Below are 11,314 nucleotides of genomic sequence, written 5' to 3'. Positions count from 1 at the left end.
AGAATGGCGGGAAACACTTTTCTGCACGCGGGTTCTCTATAACAACAGAACACTCCGTCGTGCAAAAGAGCTCCAATTCGGCCGGAACATAATCTAGCGGTGCTGAAGCGCACACAATTAAAAAATCCACAACTTTGGGTTGTGACAGCTTGGATTGTAGGATTTGTCCTCAAAGAAATGGGTTTATAGATTCAATTTCAGTTACTATTTATCACAGGATATCACCTGGAGGGCCAGTGATCAGGGTCCCATTGTGTTAGGCTCTGCACACACATGTAGCAGGACACGGTGTCCCAAATGGAAATTTTGAGGGACTTTTGTCCCTTCTGTACTCTGACACTGCTGTTTGTACAGCCTTTATGTTAACCTATATGAATAACTCCAGTTGCCTATCTTATCACTCCTGAGAAACTAAGATGCCCAATTTATTTTTATCATTGGTCATAGCAGTGGTGAGTGCAGGTGTGGACTATCCTTTTTCCAAAGCTTTTCAACATTTGACCATCAGGTCGTTGGTTCCCAGCTTGCTAATTCTTCTGATAGTTCTGCCAAACAGTATAAAGGGCATCCTTTGGTGAAAAAGAGCCTGTTGTCTGGAATCACCACCTTGCATCACTTCTCCTCGGCTCTTTGTTCAGTTTCAGGTTTAGTCTCTGAATTATGCCCTGATTATCACTTCCTGTATTTTATCCTTGTAAAAAGTTTGAGGTGTTAAAATGCTAGAATGAACCTGGTTTCCGCGACAGCTATAAAAGGGTGTTAGGACGAAGCCTACTCGGGCAATCCTAACACGTGATGACTACTAGATGGCAGCTTTCCTTGTGGAAAGACAGGCAGCTGTGCCTTGCATGCAAATTGGAACTGATAAGAAAATGACTGCTATTAGGAAAGCTTAGCTGACAGGTTTCCCAAGTCTCTCAAACTGTCCGCTGTATGCCTAACCCCAGCGATCACAGTACCTGCCTACGTGATTCGGTGAAACCACTGGGGATGTGGTATTTATGAAGGATATCACTTAGCAAACATGTCATCTGGTGTCCCTTGATTCAGTAACTTTTTTACTGGAATATCCCTGGCTATAGGGCAGAGAAACAGGATGACTGTCCTTTTGTGAGAACAGTTTACAAACACACGTTCACAGAATGTGTTCATTTATATTTTCCTTCTTTTTCCATTATTGTATTTATAGATGGATCTCACAAGTATTTTGCAAGCTAGAGTATGTCTGTTCTTGTGTTGCTGCAACACTACGGGTCTCTTCTTTATATATAATATCCAGCTGCTACTATCTGATATCCACACTTCCCTACCCTTGCCCAGTACATGGGTGGAATATGAAGTCAAGCAAATAAGAAAATGTATTTATAGAATTCAGCAAAATTGATTAATTAAGCATAAATGACATAATTTAACATATGAATGACACGTGCCTCTGTTAGCTGAGGGGGCATGGCTGCACTGGCAGTGGCAGGAGGGCGGCAGCAGTAAGCACAGTACTCCCACAGATGCCGCCAGCGCTGGCTGCCAGTGGTGAGTGTGGACCACCGGCATTGTCAGCGGTGAGCAGCAACTGCCTGCAGGCATCACCATCGGTGCCTTTTTGTAGGGGGTGCACCACCATGCTCAGGGGGAACACATGCACCCCCTACACGTCGCTGCTGATTTAACAAACCACGCAGCATTTACAAGGTAATGATAATCAACAATCAGTAATCATCAACTTTTATAATGACAATCAATAATGAACAAGTTTTATAATAACAGCTTTTATATCAACAAGCAATAAGCGTTCAACACTTAAAACGACAAATAAGCAAAAATCAATAATCAACAACTTTCACTAGATAAGCAATGCTAATTTCTACATTTCTGAGCTGGACTGCTGTTCTTTCTCTCTCTCCCATGCCCACGAATGCCTTCTGCTGTGTTGACTGGATGACACACAGCCACAGATGGTGTACATGCCTTGCAATCTCACTCAGCTGTTCTGTGCAGCTATTGGTAGCACTGACAATCCTATCTGTCCAGGCATTGTTAACAGCCTGCCTGTCTGGTCTGCATCTTCTCAGCAGAGGCATACCTTGTGGAGCTGAAAAAGAAGAAATGCAGGGAATTGAGTCTTTTGAGAGCTCTGGGCTCAACAAATCTTGTGAGCAGATAAGAAGCAATCATGCAAAAATGACAGAGAAGAGCTTGCCAGGCCAAGTGGTGGGTTGCAGGCCCTGAGTTGCTGCAAACATTTTTCCCATCACAGCCTCATGGGACCCACTGCCCTGCATCACCCTGCACTGCCCAGTAACTGGCCAAGTCTTTAAAGCAGTGCCCTATACCAACCCAATCCCCCCGCCCCCCCACACACACACACACGCATCACCTCACAGTCCAGCCTAATTGCAAGTGTCAAGTCAGGTGACAGTTGACTTAAAGGTTGACCCAGGTCTTCACATATCAGGTGTGGAGGTCAAGGTCCCCAGTCTCTCCTCTTCGGAGGAATCCTCATGGGCCATTACTGGTCTTTCTGCTGTCTTCCTCGCTTGAGGCAGCATGAGTCAAACCCATGGTTGGTGAGGTCTCGGGAGTGGAGGATGGCACAGACCTCTGATCATCTCTGCTCGTGGTGTTCAAGTACCCCCATTAGCAGACAGCGGTAATGATAGCGTGACACTTCGTGCACAGGGAGTGCCCTGCCACCGAGCTCCTGCAACTTCACGTTAGAATGATGCCCTCCAAATCTTGGTCTTCACTTTGCACTGGGCCACCATTGTTGTGCCCACGCTCTGCAAGTCTCCTGGACATATTGAGGTATATATGCTAGTTCGTACACAAGCTGTTGACAAACTGGGTTACCATCTCGGGGTCCCCCAGCACCTGCACCACGCTCTTTATTTCTGCATAGGACCAAGTGATCCTAGTCCTAGGCAAACCTATCTGTTCTCTCGTCTCCCCAGCGTCAGACATCTCGGATCAAGCATCTCAGGTTTCACAGACATTAGGGGCTGGAAAAGACCTCAAGATCAGCAGGTCCAGCCCCGCCGCCATAGGTGGGAAGCCAGCTGGGATCAAGTGACCCCAGTAAGAAATATATCCACCCATTTTTTTGAAGGAATCCAGAGTAGGTGCTTGCACCACATCTGGGGGGAGTTTGTTCCAGACTCTGGACACATGCACCGTAAAGAACTCTTTTCTTATGTCTAGCCTAAATCAGCCTTCCTGGAGCTAACAAGGTCTAGTGGCCATAATCCCTTGGGGAGCTCTGGTGAACAGATGTTCTCCCAGGTCCTGATGTATTCGTCTTATGTAATTGTAGGCTGCCACCAGGTCCCCCCTGAGCCTTCTCTTCTCCAGACTAAAGAGTCCCAGGTCCCTCAGCCTTGCCTCATACGGCCTTCCCTCCAGGCCCTAGATCATACGAGTGGCTCTCCTCTGGACTCTCTCAAGCTTCTCCACATCCTTCCTGAAGTGGGGGCCCAATACTGGCTGTGGTGCCATGGTCGTGGAGCTAGCGAGCATAACACTGCCGAGCCTGTAACTGTGCTGGGGGGGTGTCTTCCTACTGTGGTGCAGTTACACTTCTCTGCATTGAAGACCATCAGGTTTTGATCGGCCCACCTTGAGAATGTGGACCGATCCCCACAATCCTCCCCCATAATTTGGTATCGTCTGCAAACTTGGTGAGTTCACATCTGATTCCCAAACCCTGATTGTTAATGAAGATGTTAAAGGGTACAGGCCCAAGTACCAAGACCTGAGGGACTCCACTGGTCACCCTGCACCACGTTGATTTTGCTTCCTTCAACTAGTACTCTCGAATTTCTCTTGGCCAGGTCACCCGAAGAACCTTTCGGCCGGCTATGGCTTGCCCACCCCCCCCAGAACCCCATTAAACCCCTGGCTACTTTTACGCAAAAGCAACTAGCGGGGTTCTGAGAACCTCATTGCAAAACTATAGTGCTGCCACTTTATGGATACTGGGTACACAACACCCAGCCCAGCCGGACACCCAGTCCTTCCCTCTGGCAGTGGCACCCCCTGCTTCTGGCTGGGGTACCCCACATTTGCCCACCACCCTTAATTCGGGGTTCTGCCTCTTCAGTGTTCTGCTGATCACCCCTTTTTTCTGCTGAAAGCATTTCATGTATAAAGGGGGTGCTTGGAGACTGAGGGGCAGGAGCAGGGATGGCTGTGGCTTGGAAATAAGGGGCACCTGCATAGCCCGGGAGTGGGGGCACTAGTGGGGCCAGGGGTCTGAAGGTTGGGGGTAGGGGCAGCACCAGGGACAACCCAGCAACTTCAAGGGGGGGGTGGAGTTTGCAGTTGCTGGCCATCCCAAGTGACCACCACACACAGGTTTCCTTGGCTCAAACACCAACCCGCATTACCCCCACTCCTCCATCTGGGCAAATGACAGCACTGTGTTCGAGTGATATTAAAAAAATAAAAGAGGATTTATTTACACACAAAATTAAAGTTTACTTGATAACGTAGTAAAATTGGAAATAAAAAGTAAAATTCATTGAAGTAATAAAATGGCACTTATCTAGATTACTGAGATGGCACAACTTTTGGTGGTGATGATGTACATGCACACAGGAGTATGCTGTGAGCTGTAGGTGACCCCACTGTAATTTAGTAGGAGGGCAGTATGAGGGGAGATCAGCAGGTAATTGCCATGCTGTGCCCCCTACAGTGCTTAACTGTGAATAGCGCAATGAGCATTTTTTTGAGATTTTTTTTTGACCAATCACATGTATATAGTGATGGAAACATTTAAAACACGCCATTTCAATTTAAACTGGATTCAAATTTTAAATGGAATAAACTCTTGTCGTGTGTACAACTGCCCTAAATTTCTCACCAGACATCTTCAATACCTCACTGTGCAGGAGTTTTCAACCTTTTTTAATAAGTGTACCCCTGGCAGCCAGACACAGAGCTGGCGGGGAGGGGTCGTGCACAGCCAGATGTGAAGTGGGGAGGGGGGTGGCAGCGGCTGCCACATGCAAGCTTCCCCCTCCTCCCTTCGTCCATCTGGCCAGGCAGCACCTGTGCAGTCTGCAGAGGGGCACCACTGCCCTCGTCCCGGCCCTGCTCCTAGGAGGTGGCGATGTGGGGTGGTGGGTGGCAGCACTCCATCCCCACCCACCCGCACATACCCCCGGCTGACAACCCCTGCTGTATAGAAAGCTCAGTATTGCTCTGCTCTTTCACTAGGAGGAGGAGGAACACTGCAGGAAAAACAAATCTTCCTTCCTTGCTGTTTATTTCTCTCCAGTCTGGTGCCCTCTGCTGTCCATGTAAGTCATTCACACCTGGAAAAATACAGGTCTGGAGATGACATCCCCAATTCAGTTCACAACCTCAAGAGTTGTACCCTTGTTGGTGTCACTGGGCATGTCTACACATGCATTAACATGCTGTTTGTTACTGCACATTAAGTTTAGTACATCTAATATGAGGTACTAACTAAATGTGCAGTAGCCAGCACTACTGCACAGGAGCAAGGGCACACGGTCTTTTTGTGATGCTTAATGTGCAGTAGACTAATCGTAGTGCACATTAGTATGGCTTTTGCTGTGACACTAATGCGCAGTAGAATTAAACTACTGCGCATTAAGCATCTCATGTAGATGCGCCCACTGGGCACAAGTTGCTGTGGGCTATGTCTAAACTGCATGGTGACCTTAAACAAAGCTGTCAGGCTCCCTATTACCAAGTTTCCCTGCAACGAGTTTTTCAACCACAAAACTAGACTTCAGGGTGGATGCGAATAGGAGTGATTAACTGAGCGTTGGGCTTAAAGGTACAGTGCTTTAAATTTCACAAGTGTCTTGTTCAGGAGTTCAGATGGAAGAAATGACCCAACAAGGGAGGTCTGCAGTGCAACCCTTGGGAGACCCTAGGGTGAGCATCTCTCCCTGGAGGAGATCCTAATCGATTTGGACAAGAACAGGAAAGTCTACATTAGCTGGCTGAGGAATTCAGTCAGCAGCACAAAATACAGAATCAAGCAAGGGAGAAGCTAATTCTATCTGCAGGATGGATGGGGAGGGCACCTGCATCTGGTTCTGCAGAAAACCATTACACATCTAGCCTTCATGGTCGTGACAGTACCAGTGAGCTGTTGCCATGCTCCTGCCTAAGTCTGAAGAACATCTACCATGAAAGAAAGAAAGAAAGGTGTGGTGGCTTATGTTCACCACAGTAGAGTGTGAATTACCACTGGTTGGAAATGAGTCTTGAGGAAACAGGGGGGAAAAAACTAACATTTTTTACAACATTTCTACTATCCAAACAGTTGGAGGGCTAGCAATGAAGCTTGGCTCTCTCCCTGAATTCCTCCCTTCCCCCTCAGTTTATTAGTCAAACGCCTTTATCAGAACAGAAAAAATTGTACCGTCACCCCCTGCCTCCACAAATCCTGTGCACACTTTGAGTGCCGTCAACAGTTTGGATTAATATTCTGGCTAGCAATTTCCCAGATCACTTGACAAAGGCTGGGTCAAGGCACGGGTCCAAGTTGTCAGTTACCAGACTGGAGAAAGGAAAGGGGTGGTTGATTTTGTTCATGTTCTTGGCATCTAGCTGCCACTGTGGGCACAATAAAGACAGGCAGCGAAGACAGCAATCTGTTTATCCCAGGAAGTATTTTGGGATCTGTCTGGTTGAAAGATTCTATATAAAGGTGTCATTATCTCTCTTTTGTCCTGAGACAGCAGAAGGGATCTTGCCAGATAAGGTACCTATTCCTGGCTGAAGAGAAAGTCGGAGCAGAAAGGACAGGTACATATCTTGGATAGAGAAGCCATCAGCTTATTTCTGGTGGTGGTACAGTATATCCACAGTCTAAGAACCCCCCTCCCCCCCTCCCCACCCCCGGTGGGACTTCCAACTGAGCCACCTGATGGAGACAAAGACGACAGAAGCCTTAGAAATACCGGAGAAAGATGCTGGAATGCACCGAGACATTATTATTGCTTCTAACCACTTCTCTCTATGGTAAGACAAAGATTAGCTTTTATCTTCAGTAGAACTCCCAAGGATGATACGATGTCTACATAATGGCATTGCTCACAGGTCCCAGACATGGCAGCACAGGCAAAGACTCCAATAGAAAAATATTCTGCCAAGTAATACAATTCAGATGAAATGCAGAATACAAATATTGATGTAATGAAATCTGAGAGAGCAGAAGATGCTTAAGGAACAGAACAGTGTGTTAAACAAACCTACTGTACAATCCAGTAGGCCCAAATATCTTGTTGGACATCAAATCCAGTTGCTTTATTGAGGGTTAACTAGTTCCTATGGCGGATGGGAAGTGCACTTTCTGTGGATCTGAATGGGTCCTTTTGTTTCCATTAATCGTGTAGTTGATTTCCTAGTCTTTGCATCCCGGCTCTTAGTGTATTTTTAGTAAGCATAGTAAAACCACCACAAGCAGGATGTAAAGTTCATTTGCAAGGAGAAATAAACTCTCATCTAATTTTCTCCATATTGTGCTTCGACCAGTGTGAGACACTTGCCAACTTCTCTGGGAAATGGCTTTTTGGTCACATTCTCTGACACCAGGAAAACTATTAATCTCTTTCTGCAACAACAGACCAAAGCAAACACTGAGATTCAGGCTCTTATCCTGCCTGCAAGTCCTTTTAATCCAGAGACTTAGACACTTCTATATTTGAATGGCATTCAGCAACAACAGATCCATCCACAAAAGCTGTGGGGAAAGGATTAGATCTGAGATCACTAATTCCTGCTGACAAGTGATCTGGCCACAGGAAATTCTCAGCAGCCTAAAAGCACAGACAGACAGCAGTTTTAGACAGATTCACGCAAACAGCCCTTCTGGGCTTCAGTAGTTAAAAGAGCCATGGGCAGCGTATGTGCTGGATGAGTCAGTTTGAGAACTGACTAGACCTTAGCCTGGCAAAGACTACCTAGCAATAGATTACCCAGAGGAAGATTCTCACCCAGCAAGCTGTCCTCGGTGAAGCCGGCTTCAATTTGGAAGGCAGGAGAGTCTATTTATGTTAGTTGTAATTACTGTTTATAAGGAGCAACTTCTGGCTTCACAGCCTCACAAAACAATGGGAGGAAGATGTATAGTGTAGGTGCTTGTGATTCACTAGCAAGGTGCTCAGAAGACTACTTCGTGATATTTCAGCTGAGTAGGTATACAGTGATCACTTCAGCCACCTCTGATGCATAGCTACCTCCGGAGTGGAATGGAGACACCAATCTGTGCCAGAAATGCTACTCATGTTAAGTACAGGAAGTGACTGAGGGGCCAGTCTTATTTAGCCCTCCCAAGCCTAAGTGGCATATATGTAACCATATAATTATAGTATTTGGCACACACAAAGGGGAATAGAATTGCCTCATATATGGCAACCCTCCCATCCACATTAGGGAAAAGAATTGCCTTGGGTATGACAACCCTCCCCTCCCATAGTCAAGTGGTTAGGGCACTTGCCCACAGAGTTAGAGACCTGAGTTGTAATGTGCCTGCAGAGGTTTGAAGCTACATCTGCATCCCAGAAAAGGGTCAAACTACCAGGCTATGGCCTAGGCACTACCGCAAGTAATCTCCAACCTTCCTCTTAAAAAGCTGGGGAGCCACAAGAGGAAGGTATGTGAGGCCAGGAGGAAATGAAAGAACAAGAGGGTCTGTGGCCCACCAAGGTGAATGCTGCCCTGCAAGGGAGAGGACCCTTAGCCTAGTCTGAACTCCAGCTCCCCATGGGGCAGAAACTTCCCCGATGAATTTTAAATGCTATTTACAGCAGACCTGAAAAGGGGACCTGGCTAATGCCTAACTAACCTGTGGCCTGATGATTAAAGTACTGTGCCCAAAAGCAGTTGTAGTTTCAAACCCCACTGGGTGAGGAAGACCTAGAACCTGTATTTCCTCGTCCCTGAAAAAGTGTTCTAAACACTATGCTTCTAACCTAAAAGATGAGAGGATCCCCCACTTATGTTTCCCTCCCCCACCCCTCCCAATTAGGCTCTTGGCTCCTTGTAAGCAACTGGCACAGGCTTATTTCACCCCTGGTGGAGAGCAGGCCTATTGAGCATGTTCAGCAAATTAGCACAGGCAACGCTTAATCCCACGCTGTGCATAATGCCAAAAGCTGCAGTTACACAGCTGCCAGCCCATCATTTATGTGCATGGAGAATAATTTCAGAAATGTAAGCTGGGCAAAACCTAACTGCCCAAGTTGAAATGTAGTGAGGACAACAGGGCTGGTGTGATGCTCAATGAGAGAACTCCCCTTCTGAGGCAGGTTTAGGTTATGACTCTGGAAGACAGTGCTTCAGCATCACAGCACCTCTGGGCCACCCTGCAGGACTGGATTCAGAGTGGATCAGTAAAACCGCTTCCTGCAGCACCTTCGCCTACTCTGAGGATCTCCCAATCACCTAGAGACCTATTAATGACTGGTACCAAGGCCTACATATCCTATAAGCATTTTTTTAAAAATCCAGATGAGCCAATGTTACTAGTTATGCTGTTAAATTGTAATTGGAGAATTTCTGCTAATGAAAATCATTAAAAACGTTGCTTTGGAAGAGAAAGTATAAGGGACCAGAGTTTGCATCTGAATTGCTATCCATCTGTTAGATTTCATAGCATACCTGTCACCATGGTGATACTTAAATAACAAAGGTACATTCACAAGTAAACAGTTCTGCCTGTGCCTGAGTAAAATCCTTTGGGGACGGTGCTATAAGAAGAGTTGTTTACGCAGCAACCTAAAAATCTTCTGTTCTGTGTCAAGACCCCACCACTTCCCCTACTGTATGTCTTCAAAAAAGCTCTGGGAAAAAAAAGTCGTCTGTGATATGGCAGAGGAAAGCTGAAGTCCACCAGATATAGCTTAAGAGTACCTTTGCCAAAGCCTTTGGCCACTATAGTTTTACAAGTCTTAGTTATTTGAGTCCTGGAGCAAGATCATGCTTTCCTATTGCTCTAAGATACCAAGGAGACTGATGTCACTGAACAATTAACTGACTTCAGGTCTGGACACTGTTTCCGTATCCAGAGATGGCTGGGGTTGGAGCCTCTTATCAACCCTACTTCAACTCCAATGCGCTGTAGAGAGACACGAGCTGGCTCACTCCAATACCACTAGCTGCGTAGCTACAGTAGCGTGGAGCTCAGCGCAGGCTAATTTAGAACTGAAGAAGCTGTGCAAATTGCCCACGCTGGGCTCAGAGTTATCTAAGCTCACGTGTCTCCTCGCTGGCAGCAGCAGTCCCTTGATACGAGGATGACAGTCTTCCAGTAAATGGGGAAGTCATAGGTAAGTCTGCAGATCGCTGAGAAGGCTGCTCCAAGATTTGCATGTGGGATTGCAGATATGGAAATAGGTCCAGGAAGAAAGGCATATCCTGGTGATGTCGAGTCACAGCTCTTTACCTTTCGTGTTTCTCGTCTATCCACCTCCATAGCAAGACAAGTTTGCTCAAAACGACTGATGCCTTATCATGCATCGAGCTAGCTTGGGTGTCCCTGCACGGTACTCCCGTGACCACGGCAGACTGGAGCAATTTATTCATGTGTCGATGATCTGGAACTGCTTCAATCGAGTGACAAAACCCCCTGTAAATGTCGTGTTCCCACCTGTACACCCTTGAGGGCCAGGAACCATGTCACTGCATAGTCCTGTTAGGAAGCAGCCCACCCACTTTTGGCAGCCACCAATGAACGTGCGCCTCCTGCACAAACCTGCTTTCCTCCACGACCTTCAGAGCCCCACAAATCCCTCCCTGGTTGGGTCAGCATATTTAGCACACTGCAGCCAGGCATGTGGATACCAGGCAGTGAGCCTGACGTGCGTTTCTCTAGCGTAACTTTTCTCTTTCCAGCATGGGCTGCCTGAGGGACAAGGCATGAGCCTTTAGACCAGGCAGGCGGCCCAGGCAGTGCGCTGGCGCCAGGGATAGGCCAGAGGGGCAGGGCGCCCAGGGGCCAGATACAGGCCAGAAAGGGGTGGCAAGAAAGCAGGTTGCTCTGGGGAAAGGGGTGGTGACAGGCAGTCAGGGGTCTGCAGGAGACCGCCCCAGACCAGGAGCTCATGGGAAGGGGGAAGCCAATGGGCGCCGGGCGTGGTCCGACCCCACCGGCCCCGGGAGCTCTTGGCTCCACTCCGCTCCCCTAGGCCGGCCCAGCCCAGGCAGCGCGCATGCGTCCTCCAACACCTCGCCACTACGCCCGCTAGAGGCCACCCCCCCGCTTCCCGGGGCCTCCGAGCCCTCCCCTGCGCACGCGCCCAGCCTCCCCCGCGGCCGCCAGAGCCCAGCCCCCTGCCCC

The 11,314-nt window shown here is 47.8% G+C and overlaps 1 protein-coding gene across 1 annotated transcript in view; it reads left to right on the top strand.

Moving 5' to 3' along the window:
* Positions 1 to 11,314, top strand: part of EIF1 (eukaryotic translation initiation factor 1) — a 21,825-nt gene that overhangs the window by 8,249 nt on the left and 2,262 nt on the right. The window lies entirely within an intron of this gene.

The sequence above is a fragment of the Alligator sinensis genome, unplaced genomic scaffold (genome assembly GCF_000455745.1).
Source record: "Alligator sinensis unplaced genomic scaffold, ASM45574v1 scaffold1377_1, whole genome shotgun sequence".
NCBI classification, from domain to species: Eukaryota; Metazoa; Chordata; order Crocodylia; family Alligatoridae; genus Alligator; species Alligator sinensis.
The sequence above is the reverse complement of the archived record's forward strand: the minus strand, read 5'-3'. Positions and strand labels throughout refer to the sequence as shown.